The sequence below is a fragment of the Coffea arabica genome, chromosome 11e (assembly GCF_036785885.1).
Source record: "Coffea arabica cultivar ET-39 chromosome 11e, Coffea Arabica ET-39 HiFi, whole genome shotgun sequence".
In the NCBI taxonomy this organism is placed as follows: domain Eukaryota; kingdom Viridiplantae; phylum Streptophyta; class Magnoliopsida; order Gentianales; family Rubiaceae; genus Coffea; species Coffea arabica.
Window position 1 is genome coordinate 34,374,919 of NC_092331.1, and position 26,619 is coordinate 34,401,537.

The 26,619-nt window shown below is 42.1% G+C and overlaps 50 non-coding genes across 50 annotated transcripts; all 50 read left to right on the top strand.

Moving 5' to 3' along the window:
• The first annotated feature begins 134 nt into the window (after window positions 1-134).
• LOC140023320 (5S ribosomal RNA) lies at window positions 135-253 on the top strand. Its single transcript, XR_011827290.1, has one exon. It is a non-coding gene; the product is annotated as a 5S ribosomal RNA (ribosomal RNA).
• A 416-nt stretch (window positions 254-669) lies between these two features.
• Window positions 670-788, top strand: LOC140021901 (5S ribosomal RNA). The gene has a single exon (XR_011825883.1). It is a non-coding gene; the product is annotated as a 5S ribosomal RNA (ribosomal RNA).
• A 416-nt stretch (window positions 789-1,204) lies between these two features.
• Window positions 1,205-1,323, top strand: LOC140024855 (5S ribosomal RNA). Its single transcript, XR_011828831.1, has one exon. It is a non-coding gene; the product is annotated as a 5S ribosomal RNA (ribosomal RNA).
• A 414-nt stretch (window positions 1,324-1,737) lies between these two features.
• LOC140024673 (5S ribosomal RNA) lies at window positions 1,738-1,856 on the top strand. The gene has a single exon (XR_011828649.1). It is a non-coding gene; the product is annotated as a 5S ribosomal RNA (ribosomal RNA).
• Window positions 1,857-2,272: 416 nt separating this feature from the next.
• On the top strand, window positions 2,273-2,391 carry LOC140032199 (5S ribosomal RNA). Its single transcript, XR_011836124.1, has one exon. It is a non-coding gene; the product is annotated as a 5S ribosomal RNA (ribosomal RNA).
• Window positions 2,392-2,807: 416 nt separating this feature from the next.
• Window positions 2,808-2,926, top strand: LOC140021883 (5S ribosomal RNA). Its single transcript, XR_011825865.1, has one exon. It is a non-coding gene; the product is annotated as a 5S ribosomal RNA (ribosomal RNA).
• Window positions 2,927-3,342: 416 nt separating this feature from the next.
• Window positions 3,343-3,461, top strand: LOC140024235 (5S ribosomal RNA). The gene has a single exon (XR_011828208.1). It is a non-coding gene; the product is annotated as a 5S ribosomal RNA (ribosomal RNA).
• A 415-nt stretch (window positions 3,462-3,876) lies between these two features.
• Window positions 3,877-3,995, top strand: LOC140024374 (5S ribosomal RNA). The gene has a single exon (XR_011828347.1). It is a non-coding gene; the product is annotated as a 5S ribosomal RNA (ribosomal RNA).
• A 416-nt stretch (window positions 3,996-4,411) lies between these two features.
• Window positions 4,412-4,530, top strand: LOC140023321 (5S ribosomal RNA). Its single transcript, XR_011827291.1, has one exon. It is a non-coding gene; the product is annotated as a 5S ribosomal RNA (ribosomal RNA).
• Window positions 4,531-4,946: 416 nt separating this feature from the next.
• On the top strand, window positions 4,947-5,065 carry LOC140021885 (5S ribosomal RNA). The gene has a single exon (XR_011825867.1). It is a non-coding gene; the product is annotated as a 5S ribosomal RNA (ribosomal RNA).
• Window positions 5,066-5,481: 416 nt separating this feature from the next.
• Window positions 5,482-5,600, top strand: LOC140023056 (5S ribosomal RNA). The gene has a single exon (XR_011827028.1). It is a non-coding gene; the product is annotated as a 5S ribosomal RNA (ribosomal RNA).
• Window positions 5,601-6,014: 414 nt separating this feature from the next.
• LOC140024674 (5S ribosomal RNA) lies at window positions 6,015-6,133 on the top strand. The gene has a single exon (XR_011828650.1). It is a non-coding gene; the product is annotated as a 5S ribosomal RNA (ribosomal RNA).
• Window positions 6,134-6,549: 416 nt separating this feature from the next.
• On the top strand, window positions 6,550-6,668 carry LOC140032200 (5S ribosomal RNA). The gene has a single exon (XR_011836125.1). It is a non-coding gene; the product is annotated as a 5S ribosomal RNA (ribosomal RNA).
• Window positions 6,669-7,084: 416 nt separating this feature from the next.
• LOC140021886 (5S ribosomal RNA) lies at window positions 7,085-7,203 on the top strand. The gene has a single exon (XR_011825868.1). It is a non-coding gene; the product is annotated as a 5S ribosomal RNA (ribosomal RNA).
• Window positions 7,204-7,619: 416 nt separating this feature from the next.
• Window positions 7,620-7,738, top strand: LOC140024236 (5S ribosomal RNA). Its single transcript, XR_011828209.1, has one exon. It is a non-coding gene; the product is annotated as a 5S ribosomal RNA (ribosomal RNA).
• Window positions 7,739-8,153: 415 nt separating this feature from the next.
• On the top strand, window positions 8,154-8,272 carry LOC140024375 (5S ribosomal RNA). Its single transcript, XR_011828348.1, has one exon. It is a non-coding gene; the product is annotated as a 5S ribosomal RNA (ribosomal RNA).
• Window positions 8,273-8,688: 416 nt separating this feature from the next.
• Window positions 8,689-8,807, top strand: LOC140023323 (5S ribosomal RNA). Its single transcript, XR_011827293.1, has one exon. It is a non-coding gene; the product is annotated as a 5S ribosomal RNA (ribosomal RNA).
• Window positions 8,808-9,223: 416 nt separating this feature from the next.
• LOC140021887 (5S ribosomal RNA) lies at window positions 9,224-9,342 on the top strand. Its single transcript, XR_011825869.1, has one exon. It is a non-coding gene; the product is annotated as a 5S ribosomal RNA (ribosomal RNA).
• A 416-nt stretch (window positions 9,343-9,758) lies between these two features.
• Window positions 9,759-9,877, top strand: LOC140021888 (5S ribosomal RNA). Its single transcript, XR_011825870.1, has one exon. It is a non-coding gene; the product is annotated as a 5S ribosomal RNA (ribosomal RNA).
• A 416-nt stretch (window positions 9,878-10,293) lies between these two features.
• On the top strand, window positions 10,294-10,412 carry LOC140023057 (5S ribosomal RNA). Its single transcript, XR_011827029.1, has one exon. It is a non-coding gene; the product is annotated as a 5S ribosomal RNA (ribosomal RNA).
• A 415-nt stretch (window positions 10,413-10,827) lies between these two features.
• On the top strand, window positions 10,828-10,946 carry LOC140024376 (5S ribosomal RNA). The gene has a single exon (XR_011828349.1). It is a non-coding gene; the product is annotated as a 5S ribosomal RNA (ribosomal RNA).
• Window positions 10,947-11,362: 416 nt separating this feature from the next.
• Window positions 11,363-11,481, top strand: LOC140023324 (5S ribosomal RNA). Its single transcript, XR_011827294.1, has one exon. It is a non-coding gene; the product is annotated as a 5S ribosomal RNA (ribosomal RNA).
• A 416-nt stretch (window positions 11,482-11,897) lies between these two features.
• Window positions 11,898-12,016, top strand: LOC140024238 (5S ribosomal RNA). The gene has a single exon (XR_011828211.1). It is a non-coding gene; the product is annotated as a 5S ribosomal RNA (ribosomal RNA).
• Window positions 12,017-12,432: 416 nt separating this feature from the next.
• Window positions 12,433-12,551, top strand: LOC140024856 (5S ribosomal RNA). The gene has a single exon (XR_011828832.1). It is a non-coding gene; the product is annotated as a 5S ribosomal RNA (ribosomal RNA).
• Window positions 12,552-12,965: 414 nt separating this feature from the next.
• LOC140024675 (5S ribosomal RNA) lies at window positions 12,966-13,084 on the top strand. The gene has a single exon (XR_011828651.1). It is a non-coding gene; the product is annotated as a 5S ribosomal RNA (ribosomal RNA).
• Window positions 13,085-13,500: 416 nt separating this feature from the next.
• On the top strand, window positions 13,501-13,619 carry LOC140023325 (5S ribosomal RNA). The gene has a single exon (XR_011827295.1). It is a non-coding gene; the product is annotated as a 5S ribosomal RNA (ribosomal RNA).
• A 416-nt stretch (window positions 13,620-14,035) lies between these two features.
• Window positions 14,036-14,154, top strand: LOC140032355 (5S ribosomal RNA). The gene has a single exon (XR_011836281.1). It is a non-coding gene; the product is annotated as a 5S ribosomal RNA (ribosomal RNA).
• A 416-nt stretch (window positions 14,155-14,570) lies between these two features.
• LOC140024980 (5S ribosomal RNA) lies at window positions 14,571-14,689 on the top strand. Its single transcript, XR_011828956.1, has one exon. It is a non-coding gene; the product is annotated as a 5S ribosomal RNA (ribosomal RNA).
• A 414-nt stretch (window positions 14,690-15,103) lies between these two features.
• Window positions 15,104-15,222, top strand: LOC140024676 (5S ribosomal RNA). The gene has a single exon (XR_011828652.1). It is a non-coding gene; the product is annotated as a 5S ribosomal RNA (ribosomal RNA).
• A 416-nt stretch (window positions 15,223-15,638) lies between these two features.
• LOC140021997 (5S ribosomal RNA) lies at window positions 15,639-15,757 on the top strand. The gene has a single exon (XR_011825979.1). It is a non-coding gene; the product is annotated as a 5S ribosomal RNA (ribosomal RNA).
• Window positions 15,758-16,173: 416 nt separating this feature from the next.
• On the top strand, window positions 16,174-16,292 carry LOC140021889 (5S ribosomal RNA). The gene has a single exon (XR_011825871.1). It is a non-coding gene; the product is annotated as a 5S ribosomal RNA (ribosomal RNA).
• Window positions 16,293-16,708: 416 nt separating this feature from the next.
• LOC140023059 (5S ribosomal RNA) lies at window positions 16,709-16,827 on the top strand. The gene has a single exon (XR_011827031.1). It is a non-coding gene; the product is annotated as a 5S ribosomal RNA (ribosomal RNA).
• A 416-nt stretch (window positions 16,828-17,243) lies between these two features.
• On the top strand, window positions 17,244-17,362 carry LOC140032201 (5S ribosomal RNA). The gene has a single exon (XR_011836126.1). It is a non-coding gene; the product is annotated as a 5S ribosomal RNA (ribosomal RNA).
• Window positions 17,363-17,777: 415 nt separating this feature from the next.
• Window positions 17,778-17,896, top strand: LOC140024239 (5S ribosomal RNA). The gene has a single exon (XR_011828212.1). It is a non-coding gene; the product is annotated as a 5S ribosomal RNA (ribosomal RNA).
• Window positions 17,897-18,312: 416 nt separating this feature from the next.
• On the top strand, window positions 18,313-18,431 carry LOC140032356 (5S ribosomal RNA). The gene has a single exon (XR_011836282.1). It is a non-coding gene; the product is annotated as a 5S ribosomal RNA (ribosomal RNA).
• A 416-nt stretch (window positions 18,432-18,847) lies between these two features.
• On the top strand, window positions 18,848-18,966 carry LOC140024981 (5S ribosomal RNA). The gene has a single exon (XR_011828958.1). It is a non-coding gene; the product is annotated as a 5S ribosomal RNA (ribosomal RNA).
• Window positions 18,967-19,380: 414 nt separating this feature from the next.
• LOC140024677 (5S ribosomal RNA) lies at window positions 19,381-19,499 on the top strand. The gene has a single exon (XR_011828653.1). It is a non-coding gene; the product is annotated as a 5S ribosomal RNA (ribosomal RNA).
• Window positions 19,500-19,915: 416 nt separating this feature from the next.
• Window positions 19,916-20,034, top strand: LOC140021998 (5S ribosomal RNA). The gene has a single exon (XR_011825980.1). It is a non-coding gene; the product is annotated as a 5S ribosomal RNA (ribosomal RNA).
• A 416-nt stretch (window positions 20,035-20,450) lies between these two features.
• Window positions 20,451-20,569, top strand: LOC140021890 (5S ribosomal RNA). Its single transcript, XR_011825872.1, has one exon. It is a non-coding gene; the product is annotated as a 5S ribosomal RNA (ribosomal RNA).
• A 416-nt stretch (window positions 20,570-20,985) lies between these two features.
• On the top strand, window positions 20,986-21,104 carry LOC140023060 (5S ribosomal RNA). Its single transcript, XR_011827032.1, has one exon. It is a non-coding gene; the product is annotated as a 5S ribosomal RNA (ribosomal RNA).
• Window positions 21,105-21,520: 416 nt separating this feature from the next.
• LOC140032202 (5S ribosomal RNA) lies at window positions 21,521-21,639 on the top strand. The gene has a single exon (XR_011836127.1). It is a non-coding gene; the product is annotated as a 5S ribosomal RNA (ribosomal RNA).
• A 415-nt stretch (window positions 21,640-22,054) lies between these two features.
• LOC140021891 (5S ribosomal RNA) lies at window positions 22,055-22,173 on the top strand. The gene has a single exon (XR_011825873.1). It is a non-coding gene; the product is annotated as a 5S ribosomal RNA (ribosomal RNA).
• A 416-nt stretch (window positions 22,174-22,589) lies between these two features.
• LOC140023061 (5S ribosomal RNA) lies at window positions 22,590-22,708 on the top strand. The gene has a single exon (XR_011827033.1). It is a non-coding gene; the product is annotated as a 5S ribosomal RNA (ribosomal RNA).
• A 415-nt stretch (window positions 22,709-23,123) lies between these two features.
• On the top strand, window positions 23,124-23,242 carry LOC140024377 (5S ribosomal RNA). The gene has a single exon (XR_011828350.1). It is a non-coding gene; the product is annotated as a 5S ribosomal RNA (ribosomal RNA).
• A 416-nt stretch (window positions 23,243-23,658) lies between these two features.
• Window positions 23,659-23,777, top strand: LOC140023326 (5S ribosomal RNA). Its single transcript, XR_011827296.1, has one exon. It is a non-coding gene; the product is annotated as a 5S ribosomal RNA (ribosomal RNA).
• Window positions 23,778-24,193: 416 nt separating this feature from the next.
• LOC140024240 (5S ribosomal RNA) lies at window positions 24,194-24,312 on the top strand. Its single transcript, XR_011828213.1, has one exon. It is a non-coding gene; the product is annotated as a 5S ribosomal RNA (ribosomal RNA).
• A 415-nt stretch (window positions 24,313-24,727) lies between these two features.
• Window positions 24,728-24,846, top strand: LOC140024857 (5S ribosomal RNA). Its single transcript, XR_011828833.1, has one exon. It is a non-coding gene; the product is annotated as a 5S ribosomal RNA (ribosomal RNA).
• A 414-nt stretch (window positions 24,847-25,260) lies between these two features.
• LOC140024678 (5S ribosomal RNA) lies at window positions 25,261-25,379 on the top strand. The gene has a single exon (XR_011828654.1). It is a non-coding gene; the product is annotated as a 5S ribosomal RNA (ribosomal RNA).
• Window positions 25,380-25,795: 416 nt separating this feature from the next.
• LOC140023327 (5S ribosomal RNA) lies at window positions 25,796-25,914 on the top strand. The gene has a single exon (XR_011827297.1). It is a non-coding gene; the product is annotated as a 5S ribosomal RNA (ribosomal RNA).
• Window positions 25,915-26,330: 416 nt separating this feature from the next.
• On the top strand, window positions 26,331-26,449 carry LOC140023062 (5S ribosomal RNA). Its single transcript, XR_011827034.1, has one exon. It is a non-coding gene; the product is annotated as a 5S ribosomal RNA (ribosomal RNA).
• Window positions 26,450-26,619: the final 170 nt, after the last annotated feature.

Sequence of the window (26,619 nt, forward strand, 5' to 3'; positions counted from 1 at the left end):
AATATGAAAGCAAATAAACAAAAGGATAAGAAAAAAATGCTTGAATTGACGCTTAAAATGAATTTCGGTCTAGAAAAGCCACACTGCTTCGCAGGACGGGGTAGTTTAAAAGAATAAAGCGAAAGGAACATGGCGGGTACGATCATACCAGCACTAATGCACCGGATCACATCAGAACTCCGAAGTTAAGCATGCTTGGGCGAGAGTAGTACTAGGATGGGTGACCCCCTGGGAATTCCTCTTGTTGCACCCCTCTCTTTTTTCTTTCGAAATTCAAATTTTCTTTTCGTTCTTTATCCTGTAGTAATTTAGGTCCTTCGGAACGATTGCTTTATATTTTGCTTCTTCTCGAAGCATGAAGGCGGATCTGAAGGCGCGAGACAAATCAGGAACGGTACGGCTCGATCAAAGCCCGGATCGTCGCTCAAATTTGTCGGCGCAAATGTATCAGCGCAAGCGTGAAGGATTGATTTCATGATAATTTAGAGTTGCGGGATGATGGAAAAAAACAGGGGGCAAATCAATAACAAAAAAAAATATGAAAGCAAATAAATAAAAGGATAATAGGAAAATGCTTGAATTGACGCTTAAAATGAATTTCGGTCTAGAAAAGCCACACTGCTTCGCAGGACGGGGTAGTTTAAAAGAATAATGCGAAAGGAACATGGCGGGTGCGATCATACCAGCACTAATGCACCGGATCCCATCAGAACTTCGAAGTTAAGCATGCTTGGGCGAGAGTAGTACTAGGATGGTTGACCCCCTGGGAATTCCTCTTGTTGCACCCCTCTCTTTTTTGTTTCGAAATTCAAATTTTCTATTCGTTCTTTATCCTGTAGTAATTTAGGTCCTTCGGAACGATTGCTTTATATTTTGCTTCTTCTCGAAGCATGAAGGCGGATCTGAAGGCGCGAGACAAATCAGGAACGGTACGGCTCGATCAAAGCCCGAATCGTCGCTCAAGTTTGTCGGCGCAAATGTATCAGCGCAAGCGTGAAGGATTGATTTCATGATAATTTAGAGTTGCGGGATGATGGAAAAAAACAGGGGGCAAATCAATAACAAAAAAAATTATGAAAGCAAATAAATAAAAGGATAATAGGAAAATGCTTGAATTGACGCTTAAAATGAATTTCGGTCATGAAAAGCCACACTGCTTCGCAGGACGGGGTAGTTTAAAACAATAAATCGAAAGGATTATGGCGGGTGCGATCATACCAGCACTAATGCACCGGATCCCATCAGAACTTCGAAATTAAGCGTGTTTGGGCGAGAGTAGAACTTGGATTGGTGACCCCCTGGGAAGTCCTCGTGTTGCACCCCTCTCTTTTTTGTTTCGAAATCCAAATTTCCTATTCGTTCTTTATCCTGTAGTAATTTAGCTCCGTCGGAACGATTGCTTAATATTTTGCTTCTTGTCGAAGCGTGAAGGAGGATCTGAAGGCGCGAGACAAATCAGGAACGGTACGGCTCGATCAAAGCCCGGATCGTCGCTCAAATTTGTCGGCGCAAATGTATCACAGCAAGCGTGAAGGATTGATTTCATGATAATTTAGAGTTGCGGGATGATGGAAAAAAACAGGGTGCAAATCAATAACAAAAAAAATATAAAGTAAATAAATAAAAGGATAAGAGGAAAATGCTTCAATTGACGCTTAAAATGAATTCCGGTCTAGAAAAGCCACACTGCTTCGCTGGACGGGGTAGTTTAAAAGAATAAAGCGAAAGGAACGTTGTGGGTGCGATCATACCAGCACTAATGCACCGTATCCCATCAGAACTCCGAATTTAAGCGTGCTTGGGCGTGAGCAGTATTAGGATGGGTGACCCCCTGGGAATTCCTCTTGTTGCACCCCCCTCTTTTTTGTTTCGAAATTCAAATTTTCTATTCGTTCTTTATCCTGTAGTAATTTAGGTCCTTCGGAACGATTGCTTTATATTTTACTTCTTCTCGAAGCATGAAGGCGGATCTGAAGGCGCGAGAGAATTCAGGAACGGTACGGCTCGATCAAAGCCCGGATCATCGCTCAAATTTGTCGGCGCAAATGTATCAGCGCTAGCGTGATGGATTGATTTCATGACAATTTATTGTTGCGCGATGAGGGAAAAAAACAGGGTGCAAATCAAAAACAAAAAAAAATATGAAATCAAATAAATAAAAGGATAAGAGAAAAATGCTTGAATTGACGCTTAAAATGAATTTCGGTCTAGAAAAGCCACACTGCTTCGCAGGACGGGGTAGTTTAAAAGAATAAAGCGAAAGGAATATGGCGGGTGCGATCATACCAGCACTAATGCACCGGATCCCATCAGAACTCCGAAGTTAAGCATGCTTGGGCGAGAGTAGTACTAGGATGGGTTACCCCCTGGGAATTCCTCTTGTTGCACCCCTCTTTTTTTGGTTTCGAAATTCAAATTTTCTATTCGTTCTTTATCCTGTAGTAATTTAGGTCCTTCGGAACGATTGCTTTATATTTTGCTTCTTCTCGAAGCATGAAGGCGGATCTGAAGGCGCGAGACAAATCAGGAACGGTACGGCTCGATCAAAGCCCGGATCGTCGCTCAAATTTGTCGGCGCAAATGTATCAGCGCAAGCGTGAAGGATTGATTTCATGATAATTTAGAGTTGCGGGATGATGGAAAAAAACAGGGGGCAAATCAATAACAAAAAAAAATATGAAAGCAAATAAATAAAAGGATAATAGGAAAATGCTTGAATTGACGCTTAAAATGAATTTCGGTCTAGAAAAGCCACACTGCTTCGCAGGACGGGGTAGTTTAAAAGAATAATGCGAAAGGAACATGGCGGGTGCGATCATACCAGCACTAATGCACCGGATCACATCAGAACTTCGAAGTTAAGCATGCTTGGGCGAGAGTAGTACTAGGATGGGTGACCCCCTGGGAATTCCTCTTGTTGCACCCCTCTCTTTTTTGTTTCGAAATTCAAATTTTCTATTCGTTCTTTATCCTGTAGTAATTTAGGTCCTTCGGAACGATTGCTTTATATTTTGCTTCTTCTCGAAGCATGAAGGCGGATCTGAAGGCGCGAGACAAATCAGGAACGGTACGGCTCGATCAAAGCCCGAATCGTCGCTCAAATTTGTCGGCGCAAATGTATCAGCTCAAGCGTGAAGGATTGATTTCATGATAATTTAGAGTTGCGGGATGATGGAAAAAAACAGGGGGCAAATCAATAACAAAAAAAAATATGAAAGCAAATAAATAAAAGGATAATAGGAAAATGCTTGAATTGACGCTTAAAATGAATTTCGGTCTAGAAAAGCCACACTGCTTCGCAGGACGGGGTAGTTTAAAAGAATAAAGCGAAAGGAATATGGCGGGTGCGATCATACCAGCACTAATGCACCGGATCCCATCAGAACTTCGAAATTAAGCGTGTTTGGGCGAGAGTAATACTTGGATTGGTGACCCCCTGGGAAGTCCTCGTGTTGCACCCCTCTCTTTTTTGTTTCGAAATCCAAATTTCCTATTCGTTCTTTATCCTGTAGTAATTTAGCTCCGTCGGAACGATTGCTTAATATTTTGCTTCTTGTCGAAGCGTGAAGGAGGATCTGAAGGCGCGAGACAAATCAGGAACGGTACGGCTCGATCAAAGCCCGGATCGTCGCTCAAATTTGTCGGCGCAAATGTATCACCGCAAGCGTGAAGGATTGATTTCATGATAATTTAGAGTTGCGGGATGATGGAAAAAAACAGGGTGCAAATCAATAACAAAAAAAAATATAAAGTAAATAAATAAAAGAATAAGAGGAAAATGCTTCAATTGACGCTTAAAATGAATTCCGGTCTAGAAAAGCCACACTGCTTCGCAGGACGGGGTAGTTTAAAAGAATAAAGCGAAAGAAACGTTGTGGGTGCGATCATACCAGCACTAATGCACCGTATCCCATCAGAACTCCGAAGTTAAGCGTGCTTGGGCGTGAGCAGTATTAGGATGGGTGACCCCCTGGGAATTCCTCTTCTTGCACCCCTCTCTTTTTTGTTTCGAAATTCAAATTTTCTATTCGTTCTTTATCCTGTTGTAATTTAGGTCCTTCGGAACGATTGCTTTATATTTTGCTTCTTCTCGAAGCATGAAGGCGGATCTGAAGGCGCGAGAGAAATCAGGAACGGTACGGCTCGATCAAAGCTCGGATCATCGCTCAAATTTGTCGGCGCAAATTTATTTGCGCTAGCGTGATGGATTGATTTGATGACAATTTATTGTTGCGCGATGAGGGAAAAAAACAGGGTGCAAATCAATAACAAAAAAAAATATGAAAGCAAATAAACAAAAGGATAAGAAAAAAATGCTTGAATTGACGCTTAAAATGAATTTCGGTCTAGAAAAGCCACACTGCTTCGCAGGACGGGGTAGTTTAAAAGAATAAAGCGAAAGGAACATGGCGGGTACGATCATACCAGCACTAATGCACCGGATCACATCAGAACTCCGAAGTTAAGCATGCTTGGGCGAGAGTAGTACTAGGATGGGTGACCCCCTGGGAATTCCTCTTGTTGCACCCCTCTCTTTTTTCTTTCGAAATTCAAATTTTCTATTCGTTCTTTATCCTGTAGTAATTTAGGTCCTTCGGAACGATTGCTTTATATTTTGCTTCTTCTCGAAGCATGAAGGCGGATCTGAAGGCGCGAGACAAATCAGGAACGGTACGGCTCGATCAAAGCCCGGATCGTCGCTCAAATTTGTCGGCGCAAATGTATCAGCGCAAGCGTGAAGGATTGATTTCATGATAATTTAGAGTTGCGGGATGATGGAAAAAAACAAGGGGCAAATCAATAACAAAAAAAAATATGAAAGCAAATAAATAAAAGGATAATAGGAAAATGCTTGAATTGACGCTTAAAATGAATTTCGGTCTAGAAAAGCCACACTGCTTCGCAGGACGGGGTAGTTTAAAAGAATAATGCGAAAGGAACATGGCGGGTGCGATCATACCAGCACTAATGCACCGGATCACATCAGAACTTCGAAGTTAAGCATGCTTGGGCGAGAGTAGTACTAGGATGGGTGACCCCCTGGGAATTCCTCTTGTTGCACCCCTCTCTTTTTTGTTTCGAAATTCAAATTTTCTATTCGTTCTTTATCCTGTAGTAATTTAGGTCCTTCGGAACGATTGCTTTATATTTTGCTTCTTCTCGAAGCATGAAGGCGGATCTGAAGGCGCGAGACAAATCAGGAACGGTACGGCTCGATCAAAGCCCGAATCGTCGCTCAAATTTGTCGGCGCAAATGTATCAGCTCAAGCGTGAAGGATTGATTTCATGATAATTTAGAGTTGCGGGATGATGGAAAAAAACAGGGGGCAAATCAATAACAAAAAAAAATAAGAAAGCAAATAAATAAAAGGATAATAGGAAAATGCTTGAATTGACGCTTAAAATGAATTTCGGTCTAGAAAAGCCACACTGCTTCGCAGGACGGGGTAGTTTAAAAGAATAAAGCGAAAGGAATATGGCGGGTGCGATCATACCAGCACTAATGCACCGGATCCCATCAGAACTTCGAAATTAAGCGTGTTTGGGCGAGAGTAGTACTTGGATTGGTGACCCCCTGGGAAGTCCTCGTGTTGCACCCCTCTCTTTTTTGTTTCGAAATCCAAATTTCCTATTCGTTCTTTATCCTGTAGTAATTTAGCTCCGTCGGAACGATTGCTTAATATTTTGCTTCTTGTCGAAGCGTGAAGGAGGATCTGAAGGCGCGAGACAAATCAGGAACGGTACGGCTCGATCAAAGCCCGGATCGTCGCTCAAATTTGTCGGCGCAAATGTATCACAGCAAGCGTGAAGGATTGATTTCATGATAATTTAGAGTTGCGGGATGATGGAAAAAAACAGGGTGCAAATCAATAACAAAAAAAATATAAAGTAAATAAATAAAAGGATAAGAGGAAAATGCTTCAATTGACGCTTAAAATGAATTCCGGTCTAGAAAAGCCACACTGCTTCGCTGGACGGGGTAGTTTAAAAGAATAAAGCGAAAGGAACGTTGTGGGTGCGATCATACCAGCACTAATGCACCGTATCCCATCAGAACTCCGAATTTAAGCGTGCTTGGGCGTGAGCAGTATTAGGATGGGTGACCCCCTGGGAATTCCTCTTGTTGCACCCCCCTCTTTTTTGTTTCGAAATTCAAATTTTCTATTCGTTCTTTATCCTGTAGTAATTTAGGTCCTTCGGAACGATTGCTTTATATTTTACTTCTTCTCGAAGCATGAAGGCGGATCTGAAGGCGCGAGAGAATTCAGGAACGGTACGGCTCGATCAAAGCCCGGATCATCGCTCAAATTTGTCGGCGCAAATGTATCAGCGCTAGCGTGATGGATTGATTTCATGACAATTTATTGTTGCGCGATGAGGGAAAAAAACAGGGTGCAAATCAAAAACAAAAAAAAATATGAAATCAAATAAATAAAAGGATAAGAGAAAAATGCTTGAATTGACGCTTAAAATGAATTTCGGTCTAGAAAAGCCACACTGCTTCGCAGGACGGGGTAGTTTAAAAGAATAAAGCGAAAGGAATATGGCGGGTGCGATCATACCAGCACTAATGCACCGGATCCCATCAGAACTCCGAAGTTAAGCATGCTTGGGCGAGAGTAGTACTAGGATGGGTTACCCCCTGGGAATTCCTCTTGTTGCACCCCTCTTTTTTTGGTTTCGAAATTCAAATTTTCTATTCGTTCTTTATCCTGTAGTAATTTAGGTCCTTCGGAACGATTGCTTTATATTTTGCTTCTTCTCGAAGCATGAAGGCGGATCTGAAGGCGCGAGACAAATCAGGAACGGTACGGCTCGATCAAAGCCCGGATCGTCGCTCAAATTTGTCGGCGCAAATGTATCAGCGCAAGCGTGAAGGATTGATTTCATGATAATTTAGAGTTGCGGGATGATGGAAAAAAACAGGGGGCAAATCAATAACAAAAAAAAATATGAAAGCAAATAAATAAAAGGATAATAGGAAAATGCTTGAATTGACGCTTAAAATGAATTTCGGTCTAGAAAAGCCACACTGCTTCGCAGGACGGGGTAGTTTAAAAGAATAATGCGAAAGGAACATGGCGGGTGCGATCATACCAGCACTAATGCACCGGATCACATCAGAACTTCGAAGTTAAGCATGCTTGGGCGAGAGTAGTACTAGGATGGGTGACCCCCTGGGAATTCCTCTTGTTGCACCCCTCTCTTTTTTGTTTCGAAATTCAAATTTTCTATTCGTTCTTTATCCTGTAGTAATTTAGGTCCTTCGGAACGATTGCTTTATATTTTGCTTCTTCTCGAAGCATGAAGGCGGATCTGAAGGCGCGAGACAAATCAGGAACGGTACGGCTCGATCAAAGCCCGAATCGTCGCTCAAATTTGTCGGCGCAAATGTATCAGCTCAAGCGTGAAGGATTGATTTCATGATAATTTAGAGTTGCGGGATGATGGAAAAAAACAGGGGGCAAATCAATAACAAAAAAAAATATGAAAGCAAATAAATAAAAGGATAATAGGAAAATGCTTGAATTGACGCTTAAAATGAATTTCGGTCTAGAAAAGCCACACTGCTTCGCAGGACGGGGTAGTTTAAAAGAATAAAGCGAAAGGAATATGGCGGGTGCGATCATACCAGCACTAATGCACCGGATCCCATCAGAACTTCGAAATTAAGCGTGTTTGGGCGAGAGTAATACTTGGATTGGTGACCCCCTGGGAAGTCCTCGTGTTGCACCCCTCTCTTTTTTGTTTCGAAATCCAAATTTCCTATTCGTTCTTTATCCTGTAGTAATTTAGCTCCGTCGGAACGATTGCTTAATATTTTGCTTCTTGTCGAAGCGTGAAGGAGGATCTGAAGGCGCGAGACAAATCAGGAACGGTACGGCTCGATCAAAGCCCGGATCGTCGCTCAAATTTGTCGGCGCAAATGTATCACCGCAAGCGTGAAGGATTGATTTCATGATAATTTAGAGTTGCGGGATGATGGAAAAAAACAGGGTGCAAATCAATAACAAAAAAAAATATAAAGTAAATAAATAAAAGAATAAGAGGAAAATGCTTCAATTGACGCTTAAAATGAATTCCGGTCTAGAAAAGCCACACTGCTTCGCAGGACGGGGTAGTTTAAAAGAATAAAGCGAAAGAAACGTTGTGGGTGCGATCATACCAGCACTAATGCACCGTATCCCATCAGAACTCCGAAGTTAAGCGTGCTTGGGCGTGAGCAGTATTAGGATGGGTGACCCCCTGGGAATTCCTCTTCTTGCACCCCTCTCTTTTTTGTTTCGAAATTCAAATTTTCTATTCGTTCTTTATCCTGTTGTAATTTAGGTCCTTCGGAACGATTGCTTTATATTTTGCTTCTTCTCGAAGCATGAAGGCGGATCTGAAGGCGCGAGAGAAATCAGGAACGGTACGGCTCGATCAAAGCTCGGATCATCGCTCAAATTTGTCGGCGCAAATTTATTTGCGCTAGCGTGATGGATTGATTTGATGACAATTTATTGTTGCGCGATGAGGGAAAAAAACAGGGTGCAAATCAATAACAAAAAAAAATATGAAAGCAAATAAACAAAAGGATAAGAAAAAAATGCTTGAATTGACGCTTAAAATGAATTTCGGTCTAGAAAAGCCACACTGCTTCGCAGGACGGGGTAGTTTAAAAGAATAAAGCGAAAGGAACATGGCGGGTACGATCATACCAGCACTAATGCACCGGATCACATCAGAACTCCGAAGTTAAGCATGCTTGGGCGAGAGTAGTACTAGGATGGGTGACCCCCTGGGAATTCCTCTTGTTGCACCCCTCTCTTTTTTCTTTCGAAATTCAAATTTTCTATTCGTTCTTTATCCTGTAGTAATTTAGGTCCTTCGGAACGATTGCTTTATATTTTGCTTCTTCTCGAAGCATGAAGGCGGATCTGAAGGCGCGAGACAAATCAGGAACGGTACGGCTCGATCAAAGCCCGGATCGTCGCTCAAATTTGTCGGCGCAAATGTATCAGCGCAAGCGTGAAGGATTGATTTCATGATAATTTAGAGTTGCGGGATGATGGAAAAAAACAAGGGGCAAATCAATAACAAAAAAAAATATGAAAGCAAATAAATAAAAGGATAATAGGAAAATGCTTGAATTGACGCTTAAAATGAATTTCGGTCTAGAAAAGCCACACTGCTTCGCAGGACGGGGTAGTTTAAAAGAATAATGCGAAAGGAACATGGCGGGTGCGATCATACCAGCACTAATGCACCGGATCACATCAGAACTTCGAAGTTAAGCATGCTTGGGCGAGAGTAGTACTAGGATGGGTGACCCCCTGGGAATTCCTCTTGTTGCACCCCTCTCTTTTTTGTTTCGAAATTCAAATTTTCTATTCGTTCTTTATCCTGTAGTAATTTAGGTCCTTCGGAACGATTGCTTTATATTTTGCTTCTTCTCGAAGCATGAAGGCGGATCTGAAGGCGCGAGACAAATCAGGAACGGTACGGCTCGATCAAAGCCCGAATCGTCGCTCAAATTTGTCGGCGCAAATGTATCAGCTCAAGCGTGAAGGATTGATTTCATGATAATTTAGAGTTGCGGGATGATGGAAAAAAACAGGGGGCAAATCAATAACAAAAAAAAATAAGAAAGCAAATAAATAAAAGGATAATAGGAAAATGCTTGAATTGACGCTTAAAATGAATTTCGGTCTAGAAAAGCCACACTGCTTCGCAGGACGGGGTAGTTTAAAAGAATAATGCGAAAGGAACATGGCGGGTGCGATCATACCAGCACTAATGCACCGGATCACATCAGAACTTCGAAGTTAAGCATGCTTGGGCGAGAGTAGTACTAGGATGGGTGACCCCCTGGGAATTCCTCTTGTTGCACCCCTCTCTTTTTTGTTTCGAAATTCAAATTTTCTATTCGTTCTTTATCCTGTAGTAATTTAGGTCCTTCGGAACGATTGCTTTATATTTTGCTTCTTCTCGAAGCATGAAGGCGGATCTGAAGGCGCGAGACAAATCAGGAACGGTACGGCTCGATCAAAGCCCGAATCGTCGCTCAAATTTGTCGGCGCAAATGTATCAGCTCAAGCGTGAAGGATTGATTTCATGATAATTTAGAGTTGCGGGATGATGGAAAAAAACAGGGGGCAAATCAATAACAAAAAAAAATATGAAAGCAAATAAATAAAAGGATAATAGGAAAATGCTTGAATTGACGCTTAAAATGAATTTCGGTCTAGAAAAGCCACACTGCTTCGCAGGACGGGGTAGTTTAAAAGAATAAAGCGAAAGGAATATGGCGGGTGCGATCATACCAGCACTAATGCACCGGATCCCATCAGAACTTCGAAATTAAGCGTGTTTGGGCGAGAGTAGTACTTGGATTGGTGACCCCCTGGGAAGTCCTCGTGTTGCACCCCTCTCTTTTTTGTTTCGAAATCCAAATTTCCTATTCGTTCATTATCCTGTAGTAATTTAGCTCCGTCGGAACGATTGCTTAATATTTTGCTTCTTGTCGAAGCGTGAAGGAGGATCTGAAGGCGCGAGACAAATCAGGAACGGTACGGCTCGATCAAAGCCCGGATCGTCGCTCAAATTTGTCGGCGCAAATGTATCACCGCAAGCGTGAAGGATTGATTTCATGATAATTTAGAGTTGCGGGATGATGGAAAAAAACAGGGTGCAAATCAATAACAAAAAAAAATATAAAGTAAATAAATAAAAGAATAAGAGGAAAATGCTTCAATTGACGCTTAAAATGAATTCCGGTCTAGAAAAGCCACACTGCTTCGCTGGACGGGGTAGTTTAAAAGAATAAAGCGAAAGAAACGTTGTGGGTGCGATCATACCAGCACTAATGCACCGTATCCCATCAGAACTCCGAAGTTAAGCGTGCTTGGGCGTGAGCAGTATTAGGATGGGTGACCCCCTGGGAATTCCTCTTCTTGCACCCCTCTCTTTTTTGTTTCGAAATTCAAATTTTCTATTCGTTCTTTATCCTGTTGTAATTTAGGTCCTTCGGAACGATTGCTTTATATTTTGCTTCTTCTCGAAGCATGAAGGCGGATCTGAAGGCGCGAGAGAAATCAGGAACGGTACGGCTCGATCAAAGCCCGGATCATCGCTCAAATTTGTCGGCGCAAATGTATTTGCGCTAGCGTGATGGATTGATTTGATGACAATTTATTGTTGCGCGATGAGGGAAAAAAACAGGGTGCAAATCAATAACAAAAAAAAATATGAAAGCAAATAAACAAAAGGATAAGAAAAAAATGCTTGAATTGACGCTTAAAATGAATTTCGGTCTAGAAAAGCCACACTGCTTCGCAGGACGGGGTAGTTTAAAAGAATAAAGCGAAAGGAACATGGCGGGTACGATCATACCAGCACTAATGCACCGGATCACATCAGAACTCCGAAGTTAAGCATGCTTGGGCGAGAGTAGTACTAGGATGGGTGACCCCCTGGGAATTCCTCTTGTTGCACCCCTCTCTTTTTTCTTTCGAAATTCAAATTTTCTATTCGTTCTTTATCCTGTAGTAATTTAGGTCCTTCGGAACGATTGCTTTATATTTTGCTTCTTCTCGAAGCATGAAGGCGGATCTGAAGGCGCGAGACAAATCAGGAACGGTACGGCTCGATCAAAGCCCGGATCGTCGCTCAAATTTGTCGGCGCAAATGTATCAGCGCAAGCGTGAAAGATTGATTTCATGATAATTTAGAGTTGCGGGATGATGGAAAAAAACAGGGGGTAAATTAATGACAAAAAAAAATATGAAAGCAAATAAATAAAAGGATAATAGGAAAATGCTTGAATTGACGCTTAAAATGAATTTCGGTCTAGAAAAGCCACACTGCTTCGCAGGACGGGGTAGTTTAAAAGAATAAAGCGAAAGGAATATGGCGGGTGCGATCATACCAGCACTAATGCACCGGATCCCATCAGAACTTCGAAATTAAGCGTGTTTGGGCGAGAGTAATACTTGGATTGGTGACCCCCTGGGAAGTCCTCGTGTTGCACCCCTCTCTTTTTTGTTTCGAAATCCAAATTTCCTATTCGTTCTTTATCCTGTAGTAATTTAGCTCCGTCGGAACGATTGCTTAATATTTTGCTTCTTGTCGAAGCGTGAAGGAGGATCTGAAGGCGCGAGACAAATCAGGAACGGTACGGCTCGATCAAAGCCCGGATCGTCGCTCAAATTTGTCGGCGCAAATGTATCAGCGCAAGCGTGAAGGATTGATTTCATGATAATTTAGAGTTGCGGGATGGTGGAAAAAAACAGGGGGCAAATCAATAACAAAAAAAATTATGAAAGCAAATAAATAAAAGGATAATAGGAAAATGCTTGAATTGACGCTTAAAATGAATTTCGGTCTAGAAAAGCCACACTGCTTCGCAGGACGGGGTAGTTTAAAACAATAAAGCGAAAGGATTATGGCGGGTGCGATCATACCAGCACTAATGCACCGGATCCCATCAGAACTTCGAAATTAAGCGTGTTTGGGCGAGAGTAGAACTTGGATTGGTGACCCCCTGGGAAGTCCTCGTGTTGCACCCCTCTCTTTTTTGTTTCGAAATCCAAATTTCCTATTCGTTCTTTATCCTGTAGTAATTTAGCTCCGTCGGAACGATTGCTTAATATTTTGCTTCTTGTCGAAGCGTGAAGGAGGATCTGAAGGCGCGAGACAAATCAGGAACGGTACGGCTCGATCAAAGCCCGGATCGTCGCTCAAATTTGTCGGCGCAAATGTATCACCGCAAGCGTGAAGGATTAATTTCATGATAATTTAGAGTTGCGGGATGATGGAAAAAAACAGGGTGCAAATCAATAACAAAAAAAATATAAAGTAAATAAATAAAAGGATAAGAGGAAAATGCTTCAATTGACGCTTAAAATGAATTCCGGTCTAGAAAAGCCACACTGCTTCGCTGGACGGGGTAGTTTAAAAGAATAAAGCGAAAGGAACGTTGTGGGTGCGATCATACCAGCACTAATGCACCGTATCCCATCAGAACTCCGAATTTAAGCGTGCTTGGGCGTGAGCAGTATTAGGATGGGTGACCCCCTGGGAATTCCTCTTGTTGCACCCCTCTCTTTTTTGTTTCGAAATTCAAATTTTCTATTCGTTCTTTATCCTGTAGTAATTTAGGTCCTTCGGAACGATTGCTTTATATTTTGCTTCTTCTCGAAGCATGAAGGCGGATCTGAAGGCGCGAGAGAATTCAGGAACGGTACGGCTCGATCAAAGCCCGGATCATCGCTCAAATTTGTCGGCGCAAATGTATTTGCGCTAGCGTGATGGATTGATTTGATGACAATTTATTGTTGCGCGATGAGGGAAAAAAACAGGGTGCAAATCAATAACAAAAAAAAATATGAAAGCAAATAAACAAAAGGATAAGAAAAAAATGCTTGAATTGACGCTTAAAATGAATTTCGGTCTAGAAAAGCCACACTGCTTCGCAGGACGGGGTAGTTTAAAAGAATAAAGCGAAAGGAACATGGCGGGTACGATCATACCAGCACTAATGCACCGGATCACATCAGAACTCCGAAGTTAAGCATGCTTGGGCGAGAGTAGTACTAGGATGGGTGACCCCCTGGGAATTCCTCTTGTTGCACCCCTCTCTTTTTTCTTTCGAAATCCAAATTTCCTATTCGTTCTTTATCCTGTAGTAATTTAGCTCCGTCGGAACGATTGCTTAATATTTTGCTTCTTGTCGAAGCGTGAAGGAGGATCTGAAGGCGCGAGACAAATCAGGAACGGTACGGCTCGATCAAAGCCCGGATCGTCGCTCAAATTTGTCGGCGCAAATGTATCAGCGCAAGCGTGAAGGATTGATTTCATGATAATTTAGAGTTGCGGGATGATGGAAAAAAACAGGGGGCAAATCAATAACAAAAAAAAATATGAAAGCAAATAAATAAAAGGATAATAGGAAAATGCTTGAATTGACGCTTAAAATGAATTTCGGTCTAGAAAAGCCACACTGCTTCGCAGGACGGGGTAGTTTAAAAGAATAAAGCGAAAGGAACATGGCGGGTGCGATCATACCAGCACTAATGCACCGGATCCCATCAGAATTCCGAAGTTAAGCATGCTTGGGCGAGAGTAGTACTAGGATGGGTGACCCCCTGGGAATTCCTCTTGTTGCACCCCTCTCTTTTTTGTTTCGAAATTCAAATTTTCTATTCGTTCTTTATCCTGTAGTAATTTAGGTCCTTCGGAACGATTGCTTTATATTTTGCTTCTTCTCGAAGCATGAAGGCAGATCTGAAGGCGCGAGACAAATCAGGAACGGTACGGCTCGATCAAAGCCCGGATCGTTGCTCAAATTTGTCGGCGCAAATGTATCAGCGCAAGCGTGAAGGATTGATTTCATGATAATTTAGAGTTGCGGGATGATGGAAAAAAACAGGGGGCAAATCAATAACAAAAAAAATTATGAAAGCAAATAAATAAAAGGATAATAGGAAAATGCTTGAATTGACGCTTAAAATGAATTTCGGTCTAGAAAAGCCACACTGCTTCGCAGGACGGGGTAGTTTAAAACAATAAAGCGAAAGGATTATGGCGGGTGTGATCATACCAGCACTAATGCACCGGATCCCATCAGAACTTCGAAATTAAGCGTGTTTGGGCGAGAGTAGAACTTGGATTGGTGACCCCCTGGGAAGTCCTCGTGTTGCACCCCTCTCTTTTTTGTTTCGAAATCCAAATTTCCTATTCGTTCTTTATCCTGTAGTAATTTAGCTCCGTCGGAACGATTGTTTAATATTTTGCTTCTTGTCGAAGCGTGAAGGAGGATCTGAAGGCGCGAGACAAATCAGGAACGGTACGGCTCGATCAAAGCCCGGATCGTCGCTCAAATTTGTCGGCGCAAATGTATCACCGCAAGCGTGAAGGATTAATTTCATGATAATTTAGAGTTGCGGGATGATGGAAAAAAACAGGGTGCAAATCAATAACAAAAAAAATATAAAGTAAATAAATAAAAGGATAAGAGGAAAATGCTTCAATTGACGCTTAAAATGAATTCCGGTCTAAAAAAGCCACACTACTTCGCTGGACGGGGTAGTTTAAAAGAATAAAGCGAAAGGAACGTTGTGGGTGCGATCATACCAGCACTAATGCACCGTATCCCATCAGAACTCCGAATTTAAGCGTGCTTGGGCGTGAGCAGTATTAGGATGGGTGACCCCCTGGGAATTCCTCTTGTTGCACCCCTCTCTTTTTTGTTTCGAAATTCAAATTTTCTATTCGTTCTTTATCCTGTAGTAATTTAGGTCCTTCGGAACGATTGCTTTATATTTTGCTTCTTCTCGAAGCATGAAGGCGGATCTGAAGGCGCGAGAGAATTCAGGAACGGTACGGCTCGATCAAAGCCCGGATCATCGCTCAAATTTGTCGGCGCAAATGTATCAGCGCTAGCGTGATGGATTGAATTCATGACAATTTATTGTTGCGCGATGAGGGAAAAAAACAGGGTGCAAATAAAAAACAAAAAAAAATATGAAATCAAATAAATAAAAGGATAAGAGAAAAATGCTTGAATTGACGCTTAAAATGAATTTCGGTCTAGAAAAGCCACACTGCTTCGCAGGACGGGGTAGTTTAAAAGAATAAAGCGAAAGGAACATGGCGGGTGCGATCATACCAGCACTAATGCACCGGATCCCATCAGAACTCCGAATTTAAGCGTGCTTGGGCGTGAGCAGTATTAGGATGGGTGACCCCCTGGGAATTCCTCTTGTTGCACCCCTCTCTTTTTTGTTTCGAAATTCAAATTTTCTATTCGTTCTTTATCCTGTAGTAATTTAGGTCCTTCGGAACGATTGCTTTATATTTTGCTTCTTCTCGAAGCATGAAGGCGGATCTGAAGGCGCGAGAGAATTCAGGAACGGTACGGCTCGATCAAAGCCCGGATCATCGCTCAAATTTGTCGGCGCAAATGTATCAGCGCTAGCGTGATGGATTGATTTCATGACAATTTAGAGTTGCGGGATGATGGAAAAAAACAGGGGGCAAATCAATAACAAAAAAAATTATGAAAGCAAATAAATAAAAGGATAATAGGAAAATGCTTGAATTGACGCTTAAAATGAATTTCGGTCTAGAAAAGCCACACTGCTTCGCAGGACGGGGTAGTTTAAAAGAATAATGCGAAAGGAACATGGCGGGTGCGATCATACCAGCACTAATGCACCGGATCACATCAGAACTTCGAAGTTAAGCATGCTTGGGCGAGAGTAGTACTAGGATGGGTGACCCCCTGGGAATTCCTCTTGTTGCACCCCTCTCTTTTTTGTTTCGAAATTCAAATTTTCTATTCGTTCTTTATCCTGTAGTAATTTAGGTCCTTCGGAACGATTGCTTTATATTTTGCTTCTTCTCGAAGCATGAAGGCGGATCTGAAGGCGCGAGACAAATCAGGAACGGTACGGCTCGATCAAAGCCCGAATCGTCGCTCAAATTTGTCGGCGCAAATGTATCAGCTCAAGCGTGAAGGATTGATTTCATGATAATTTAGAGTTGCGGGATGATGGAAAAAAACAGGGGGCAAATCAATAACAAAAAAAAATATGAAAGCAAATAAATAAAAGGATAATAGGAAAATGCTTGAATTGACGCTTAAAATGAATTTCGGTCTAGAAAAGCCACACTGCTTCGCAGGACGGGGTAGTTTAAAAGAATAAAGCGAAAGGAATATGGCGGGTGCGATCATACCAGCACTAATGCACCGGATCCCATCAGAACTTCGAAATTAAGCGTGTTTGGGCGAGAGTAGTACTTGGATTGGTGACCCCCTGGGAAGTCCTCGTGTTGCACCCCTCTCTTTTTTGTTTCGAAATTCAAATTTTCTATTCGTTCTTTATCCTGTAGTAATTTAGGTCCTTCGGAACGATTGCTTTATATTTTGCTTCTTCTCGAAGCATGAAGGCGGATCTGAAGGCGCGAGAGAATTCAGGAACGGTACGGCTCGATCAAAGCCCGGATCATCGCTCAAATTTGTCGGCGCAAATGTATCAGCGCTAGCGTGATGGATTGATTTCATGACAATTTATTGTTGCGCGATGAGGGAAAAAAACAGGGTGCAAATCAAAAACAAAAAAAAATATGAAATCAAATAAATAAAAGGATAAGAGAAAAATGCTTGAATTGACGCTTAAAATGAATTTCGGTCTAGAAAAGCCACACTGCTTCGCAGGACGGGGTAGTTTAAAAGAATAAAGCGAAAGGAATATGGCGGGTGCGATCATACCAGCACTAATGCACCGGATCCCATCAGAACTCCGAAGTTAAGCATGCTTGGGCGAGAGTAGTACTAGGATGGGTTACCCCCTGGGAATTCCTCTTGTTGCACCCCTCTTTTTTTGGTTTCGAAATTCAAATTTTCTATTCGTTCTTTATCCTGTAGTAATTTAGGTCCTTCGGAACGATTGCTTTATATTTTGCTTCTTCTCGAAGCATGAAGGCGGATCTGAAGGCGCGAGACAAATCAGGAACGGTACGGCTCGATCAAAGCCGGATCGTCGCTCAAATTTGTCGGCGCAAATGTATCAGCGCAAGCGTGAAGGATTGATTTCATGATAATTTAGAGTTGCGAGATGATGGAAAAAAACAGGGGGTAAATCAATGACAAAAAAAAATATGAAAGCAAATAAATAAAAGGATAATAGGAAAATGCTTGAATTGACGCTTAAAATGAATTTCGGTCTAGAAAAGCCACACTGCTTCGCAGGACGGGGTAGTTTAAAAGAATAAAGCGAAAGGAATATGGCGGGTGCGATCATACCAGCACTAATGCACCGGATCCCATCAGAACTTCGAAATTAAGCGTGTTTGGGCGAGAGTAATACTTGGATTGGTGACCCCCTGGGAAGTCCTCGTGTTGCACCCCTCTCTTTTTTGTTTCGAAATCCAAATTTCCTATTCGTTCTTTATCCTGTAGTAATTTAGCTCCGTCGGAACGATTGCTTAATATTTTGCTTCTTGTCGAAGCGTGAAGGAGGATCTGAAGGCGCGAGACAAATCAGGAACGGTACGGCTCGATCAAAGCCCGGATCGTCGCTCAAATTTGTCGGCGCAAATGTATCAGCGCAAGCGTGAAGGATTGATTTCATGATAATTTAGAGTTGCGGGATGATGGAAAAAAACAGGGGGCAAATCAATAACAAAAAAAAATATGAAAGCAAATAAATAAAAGGATAATAGGAAAATGCTTGAATTGACGCTTAAAATGAATTTCGGTCTAGAAAAGCCACACTGCTTCGCAGGACGGGGTAGTTTAAAAGAATAAAGCGAAAGGAACATGGCGGGTGCGATCATACCAGCACTAATGCACCGGATCCCATCAGAATTCCGAAGTTAAGCATGCTTGGGCGAGAGTAGTACTAGGATGGGTGACCCCCTGGGAATTCCTCTTGTTGCACCCCTCTCTTTTTTGTTTCGAAATTCAAATTTTCTATTCGTTCTTTATCCTGTAGTAATTTAGGTCCTTCGGAACGATTGCTTTATATTTTGCTTCTTCTCGAAGCATGAAGGCAGATCTGAAGGCGCGAGACAAATCAGGAACGGTACGGCTCGATCAAAGCCCGGATCGTTGCTCAAATTTGTCGGCGCAAATGTATCAGCGCAAGCGTGAAGGATTGATTTCATGATAATTTAGAGTTGCGGGATGATGGAAAAAAACAGGGGGCAAATCAATAACAAAAAAAATTATGAAAGCAAATAAATAAAAGGATAATAGGAAAATGCTTGAATTGACGCTTAAAATGAATTTCGGTCTAGAAAAGCCACACTGCTTCGCAGGACGGGGTAGTTTAAAACAATAAAGCGAAAGGATTATGGCGGGTGTGATCATACCAGCACTAATGCACCGGATCCCATCAGAACTTCGAAATTAAGCGTGTTTGGGCGAGAGTAGAACTTGGATTGGTGACCCCCTGGGAAGTCCTCGTGTTGCACCCCTCTCTTTTTTGTTTCGAAATCCAAATTTCCTATTCGTTCTTTATCCTGTAGTAATTTAGCTCCGTCGGAACGATTGTTTAATATTTTGCTTCTTGTCGAAGCGTGAAGGAGGATCTGAAGGCGCGAGACAAATCAGGAACGGTACGGCTCGATCAAAGCCCGGATCGTCGCTCAAATTTGTCGGCGCAAATGTATCACCGCAAGCGTGAAGGATTAATTTCATGATAATTTAGAGTTGCGGGATGATGGAAAAAAACAGGGTGCAAATCAATAACAAAAAAAATATAAAGTAAATAAATAAAAGGATAAGAGGAAAATGCTTCAATTGACGCTTAAAATGAATTCCGGTCTAGAAAAGCCACACTACTTCGCTGGACGGGGTAGTTTAAAAGAATAAAGCGAAAGGAACGTTGTGGGTGCGATCATACCAGCACTAATGCACCGTATCCCATCAGAACTCCGAATTTAAGCGTGCTTGGGCGTGAGCAGTATTAGGATGGGTGACCCCCTGGGAATTCCTCTTGTTGCACCCCTCTCTTTTTTGTTTCGAAATTCAAATTTTCTATTCGTTCTTTATCCTGTAGTAATTTAGGTCCTTCGGAACGATTGCTTTATATTTTGCTTCTTCTCGAAGCATGAAGGCGGATCTGAAGGCGCGAGAGAATTCAGGAACGGTACGGCTCGATCAAAGCCCGGATCATCGCTCAAATTTGTCGGCGCAAATGTATCAGCGCTAGCGTGATGGATTGAATTCATGACAATTTATTGTTGCGCGATGAGGGAAAAAAACAGGGTGCAAATCAAAAACAAAAAAAAATATGAAATCAAATAAATAAAAGGATAAGAGAAAAATGCTTGAATTGACGCTTAAAATGAATTTCGGTCTAGAAAAGCCACACTGCTTCGCAGGACGGGGTAGTTTAAAAGAATAAAGCGAAAGGAACATGGCGGGTGCGATCATACCAGCACTAATGCACCGGATCCCATCAGAACTCCGAATTTAAGCGTGCTTGGGCGTGAGCAGTATTAGGATGGGTGACCCCCTGGGAATTCCTCTTGTTGCACCCCTCTCTTTTTTGTTTCGAAATTCAAATTTTCTATTCGTTCTTTATCCTGTAGTAATTTAGGTCCTTCGGAACGATTGCTTTATATTTTGCTTCTTCTCGAAGCATGAAGGCGGATCTGAAGGCGCGAGAGAATTCAGGAACGGTACGGCTCGATCAAAGCCCGGATCATCGCTCAAATTTGTCGGCGCAAATGTATCAGCGCTAGCGTGATGGATTGATTTCATGACAATTTAGAGTTGCGGGATGATGGAAAAAAACAGGGGGCAAATCAATAACAAAAAAAATTATGAAAGCAAATAAATAAAAGGATAATAGGAAAATGCTTGAATTGACGCTTAAAATGAATTTCGGTCTAGAAAAGCCACACTGCTTCGCAGGACGGGGTAGTTTAAAAGAATAATGCGAAAGGAACATGGCGGGTGCGATCATACCAGCACTAATGCACCGGATCACATCAGAACTTCGAAGTTAAGCATGCTTGGGCGAGAGTAGTACTAGGATGGGTGACCCCCTGGGAATTCCTCTTGTTGCACCCCTCTCTTTTTTGTTTCGAAATTCAAATTTTCTATTCGTTCTTTATCCTGTAGTAATTTAGGTCCTTCGGAACGATTGCTTTATATTTTGCTTCTTCTCGAAGCATGAAGGCGGATCTGAAGGCGCGAGACAAATCAGGAACGGTACGGCTCGATCAAAGCCCGAATCGTCGCTCAAATTTGTCGGCGCAAATGTATCAGCTCAAGCGTAAAGGATTGATTTCATGATAATTTAGAGTTGCGGGATGATGGAAAAAAACAGGGGGCAAATCAATAACAAAAAAAAATATGAAAGCAAATAAATAAAAGGATAATAGGAAAATGCTTGAATTGACGCTTAAAATGAATTTCGGTCTAGAAAAGCCACATTGCTTCGCAGGACGGGGTAGTTTAAAAGAATAAAGCGAAAGGAATATGGCGGGTGCGATCATACCAGCACTAATGCACCGGATCCCATCAGAACTTCGAAATTAAGCGTGTTTGGGCGAGAGTAGTACTTGGATTGGTGACCCCCTGGGAAGTCCTCGTGTTGCACCCCTCTCTTTTTTGTTTCGAAATTCAAATTTTCTATTCGTTCTTTATCCTGTAGTAATTTAGGTCCTTCGGAACGATTGCTTTATATTTTGCTTCTTCTCGAAGCATGAAGGCGGATCTGAAGGCGCGAGAGAATTCAGGAACGGTACGGCTCGATCAAAGCCCGGATCATCGCTCAAATTTGTCGGCGCAAATGTATCAGCGCTAGCGTGATGGATTGATTTCATGACAATTTATTGTTGCGCGATGAGGGAAAAAAACAGGGTGCAAATCAAAAACAAAAAAAAATATGAAATCAAATAAATAAAAGGATAAGAGAAAAATGCTTGAATTGACGCTTAAAATGAATTTCGGTCTAGAAAAGCCACACTGCTTCGCAGGACGGGGTAGTTTAAAAGAATAAAGCGAAAGGAATATGGCGGGTGCGATCATACCAGCACTAATGCACCGGATCCCATCAGAACTCCGAAGTTAAGCATGCTTGGGCGAGAGTAGTACTAGGATGGGTTACCCCCTGGGAATTCCTCTTGTTGCACCCCTCTTTTTTTGGTTTCGAAATTCAAATTTTCTATTCGTTCTTTATCCTGTAGTAATTTAGGTCCTTCGGAACGATTGCTTTATATTTTGCTTCTTCTCGAAGCATGAAGGCGGATCTGAAGGCGCGAGACAAATCAGGAACGGTACGGCTCGATCAAAGCCGGATCGTCGCTCAAATTTGTCGGCGCAAATGTATCAGCGCAAGCGTGAAGGATTGATTTCATGATAATTTAGAGTTGCGGGATGATGGAAAAAAACAGGGGGCAAATCAATAACAAAAAAAAATATGAAAGCAAATAAATAAAAGGATAATAGGAAAATGCTTGAATTGACGCTTAAAATGAATTTCGGTCTAGAAAAGCCACACTGCTTCGCAGGACGGGGTAGTTTAAAAGAATAATGCGAAAGGAACATGGCGGGTGCGATCATACCAGCACTAATGCACCGGATCACATCAGAACTTCGAAGTTAAGCATGCTTGGGCGAGAGTAGTACTAGGATGGGTGACCCCCTGGGAATTCCTCTTGTTGCACCCCTCTCTTTTTTGTTTCGAAATTCAAATTTTCTATTCGTTCTTTATCCTGTAGTAATTTAGGTCCTTCGGAACGATTGCTTTATATTTTGCTTCTTCTCGAAGCATGAAGGCGGATCTGAAGGCGCGAGACAAATCAGGAACGGTACGGCTCGATCAAAGCCCGAATCGTCGCTCAAATTTGTCGGCGCAAATGTATCAGCTCAAGCGTGAAGGATTGATTTCATGATAATTTAGAGTTGCGGGATGATGGAAAAAAACAGGGGGCAAATCAATAACAAAAAAAATTATGAAAGCAAATAAATAAAAGGATAATAGGAAAATGCTTGAATTGACGCTTAAAATGAATTTCGGTCTAGAAAAGTCACACTGTTTCGCAGGACGGGGTAGTTTAAAAGAATAAAGCGAAAGGAATATGGCGGGTGCGATCATACCAGCACTAATGCACCGGATCCCATCAGAACTTCGAAATTAAGCGTGTTTGGGCGAGAGTAGTACTTGGATTGGTGACCCCCTGGGAAGTCCTCGTGTTGCACCCCTCTCTTTTTTGTTTCGAAATCCAAATTTCCTATTCGTTCTTTATCCTGTAGTAATTTAGCTCCGTCGGAACGATTGCTTAATATTTTGCTTCTTGTCGAAGCGTGAAGGAGGATCTGAAGGCGCGAGACAAATCAGGAACGGTACGGCTCGATCAAAGCCCGGATCGTCGCTCAAATTTGTCGGCGCAAATGTATCACCGCAAGCGTGAAGGATTGATTTCATGATAATTTAGAGTTGCGGGATGATGGAAAAAAACAGGGTGCAAATCAATAACAAAAAAAAATATAAAGTAAATAAATAAAAGAATAAGAGGAAAATGCTTCAATTGACGCTTAAAATGAATTCCGGTCTAGAAAAGCCACACTGCTTCGCTGGACGGGGTAGTTTAAAAGAATAAAGCGAAAGAAACGTTGTGGGTGCGATCATACCAGCACTAATGCACCGTATCCCATCAGAACTCCGAAGTTAAGCGTGCTTGGGCGTGAGCAGTATTAGGATGGGTGACCCCCTGGGAATTCCTCTTCTTGCACCCCTCTCTTTTTTGTTTCGAAATTCAAATTTTCTATTCGTTCTTTATCCTGTTGTAATTTAGGTCCTTCGGAACGATTGCTTTATATTTTGCTTCTTCTCGAAGCATGAAGGCGGATCTGAAGGCGCGAGAGAAATCAGGAACGGTACGGCTCGATCAAAGCCCGGATCATCGCTCAAATTTGTCGGCGCAAATGTATTTGCGCTAGCGTGATGGATTGATTTGATGACAATTTATTGTTGCACGATGAGGGAAAAAAACAGGGTGCAAATCAATAACAAAAAAAAATATGAAAGCAAATAAACAAAAGGATAAGAAAAAAATGCTTGAATTGACGCTTAAAATGAATTTCGGTCTAGAAAAGCCACACTGCTTCGCAGGACGGGGTAGTTTAAAAGAATAAAGCGAAAGGAACATGGCGGGTACGATCATACCAGCACTAATGCACCGGATCACATCAGAACTCCGAAGTTAAGCATGCTTGGGCGAGAGTAGTACTAGGATGGGTGACCCCCTGGGAATTCCTCTTGTTGCACCCCTCTCTTTTTTCTTTCGAAATTCAAATTTTCTATTCGTTCTTTATCCTGTAGTAATTTAGGTCCTTCGGAACGATTGCTTTATATTTTGCTTCTTCTCGAAGCATGAAGGCGGATCTGAAGGCGCGAGACAAATCAGGAACGGTACGGCTCGATCAAAGCCCGGATCGTCGCTCAAATTTGTCGGCGCAAATGTATCAGCGCAAGCGTGAAAGATTGATTTCATGATAATTTAGAGTTGCGGGATGATGGAAAAAAACAGGGGGTAAATTAATGACAAAAAAAAATATGAAAGCAAATAAATAAAAGGATAATAGGAAAATGCTTGAATTGACGCTTAAAATGAATTTCGGTCTAGAAAAGCCACACTGCTTCGCAGGACGGGGTAGTTTAAAAGAATAAAGCGAAAGGAATATGGCGGGTGCGATCATACCAGCACTAATGCACCGGATCCCATCAGAACTTCGAAATTAAGCGTGTTTGGGCGAGAGTAATACTTGGATTGGTGACCCCCTGGGAAGTCCTCGTGTTGCACCCCTCTCTTTTTTGTTTCGAAATCCAAATTTCCTATTCGTTCTTTATCCTGTAGTAATTTAGCTCCGTCGGAACGATTGCTTAATATTTTGCTTCTTGTCGAAGCGTGAAGGAGGATCTGAAGGCGCGAGACAAATCAGGAACGGTACGGCTCGATCAAAGCCCGGATCGTCGCTCAAATTTGTCGGCGCAAATGTATCAGCGCAAGCGTGAAGGATTGATTTCATGATAATTTAGAGTTGCGGGATGGTGGAAAAAAACAGGGGCAAATCAATAACAAAAAAAATTATGAAAGCAAATAAATAAAAGGATAATAGGAAAATGCTTCAATTGACGCTTAAAATGAATTTCGGTCTAGAAAAGCCACACTGCTTCGCAGGACGGGGTAGTTTAAAACAATAAAGCGAAAGGATTATGGCGGGTGCGATCATACCAGCACTAATGCACCGGATCCCATCAGAACTTCGAAATTAAGCGTGTTTGGGCGAGAGTAGAACTTGGATTGGTGACCCCCTGGGAAGTCCTCGTGTTGCACCCCTCTCTTTTTTGTTTCGAAATCCAAATTTCCTATTCGTTCTTTATCCTGTAGTAATTTAGCTCCGTCGGAACGATTGCTTAATATTTTGCTTCTTGTCGAAGCGTGAAGGAGGATCTGAAGGCGCGAGACAAATCAGGAACGGTACGGCTCGATCAAAGCCCGGATCGTCGCTCAAATTTGTCGGCGCAAATGTATCACCGCAAGCGTGAAGGATTAATTTCATGATAATTTAGAGTTGCGGGATGATGGAAAAAAACAGGGTGCAAATCAATAACAAAAAAAATATAAAGTAAATAAATAAAAGGATAAGAGGAAAATGCTTCAATTGACGCTTAAAATGAATTCCGGTCTAGAAAAGCCACACTGCTTCGCTGGACGGGGTAGTTTAAAAGAATAAAGCGAAAGGAACGTTGTGGGTGCGATCATACCAGCACTAATGCACCGTATCCCATCAGAACTCCGAATTTAAGCGTGCTTGGGCGTGAGCAGTATTAGGATGGGTGACCCCCTGGGAATTCCTCTTGTTGCACCCCTCTCTTTTTTGTTTCGAAATTCAAATTTTCTATTCGTTCTTTATCCTGTAGTAATTTAGGTCCTTCGGAACGATTGCTTTATATTTTGCTTCTTCTCGAAGCATGAAGGCGGATCTGAAGGCGCGAGAGAATTCAGGAACGGTACGGCTCGATCAAAGCCCGGATCATCGCTCAAATTTGTCGGCGCAAATGTATCAGCGCTAGCGTGATGGATTGATTTCATGACAATTTATTGTTGCGCGATGAGGGAAAAAAACAGGGTGCAAATCAAAAACAAAAAAAAATATGAAATCAAATAAATAAAAGGATAAGAGAAAAATGCTTGAATTGACGCTTAAAATGAATTTCGGTCTAGAAAAGCCACACTGCTTCGCAGGACGGGGTAGTTTAAAAGAATAAAGCGAAAGGAACATGGCGGGTACGATCATACCAGCACTAATGCACCGGATCACATCAGAACTCCGAAGTTAAGCATGCTTGGGCGAGAGTAGTACTAGGATGGGTGACCCCCTGGGAATTCCTCTTGTTGCACCCCTCTCTTTTTTCTTTCGAAATTCAAATTTTCTTTTCGTTCTTTATCCTGTAGTAATTTAGGTCCTTCGGAACGATTGCTTTATATTTTGCTTCTTCTCGAAGCATGAAGGCGGATCTGAAGGCGCGAGACAAATCAGGAACGGTACGGCTCGATCAAAGCCCGAATCGTCGCTCAAATTTGTCGGCGCAAATGTATCAGCTCAAGCGTGAAGGATTGATTTCATGATAATTTAGAGTTGCGGGATGATGGAAAAAAACAGGGGGCAAATCAATAACAAAAAAAATTATGAAAGCAAATAAATAAAAGGATAATAGGAAAATGCTTGAATTGACGCTTAAAATGAATTTCGGTCTAGAAAAGCCACACTGCTTCGCAGGACGAGGTAGTTTAAAAGAATAAAGCGAAAGGAATATGGCGGGTGCGATCATACCAGCACTAATGCACCGGATCCCATCAGAACTTCGAAATTAAGCGTGTTTGGGCGAGAGTAGTACTTGGATTGGTGACCCCCTGGGAAGTCCTCGTGTTGCACCCCTCTCTTTTTTGTTTCGAAATCCAAATTTCCTATTCGTTCTTTATCCTGTAGTAATTTAGCTCCATCGGAACGATTGCTTAATATTTTGCTTCTTGTCGAAGCGTGAAGGAGGATCTGAAGGCGCGAGACAAATCAGGAACGGTACGGCTCGATCAAAGCCCGGATCGTCG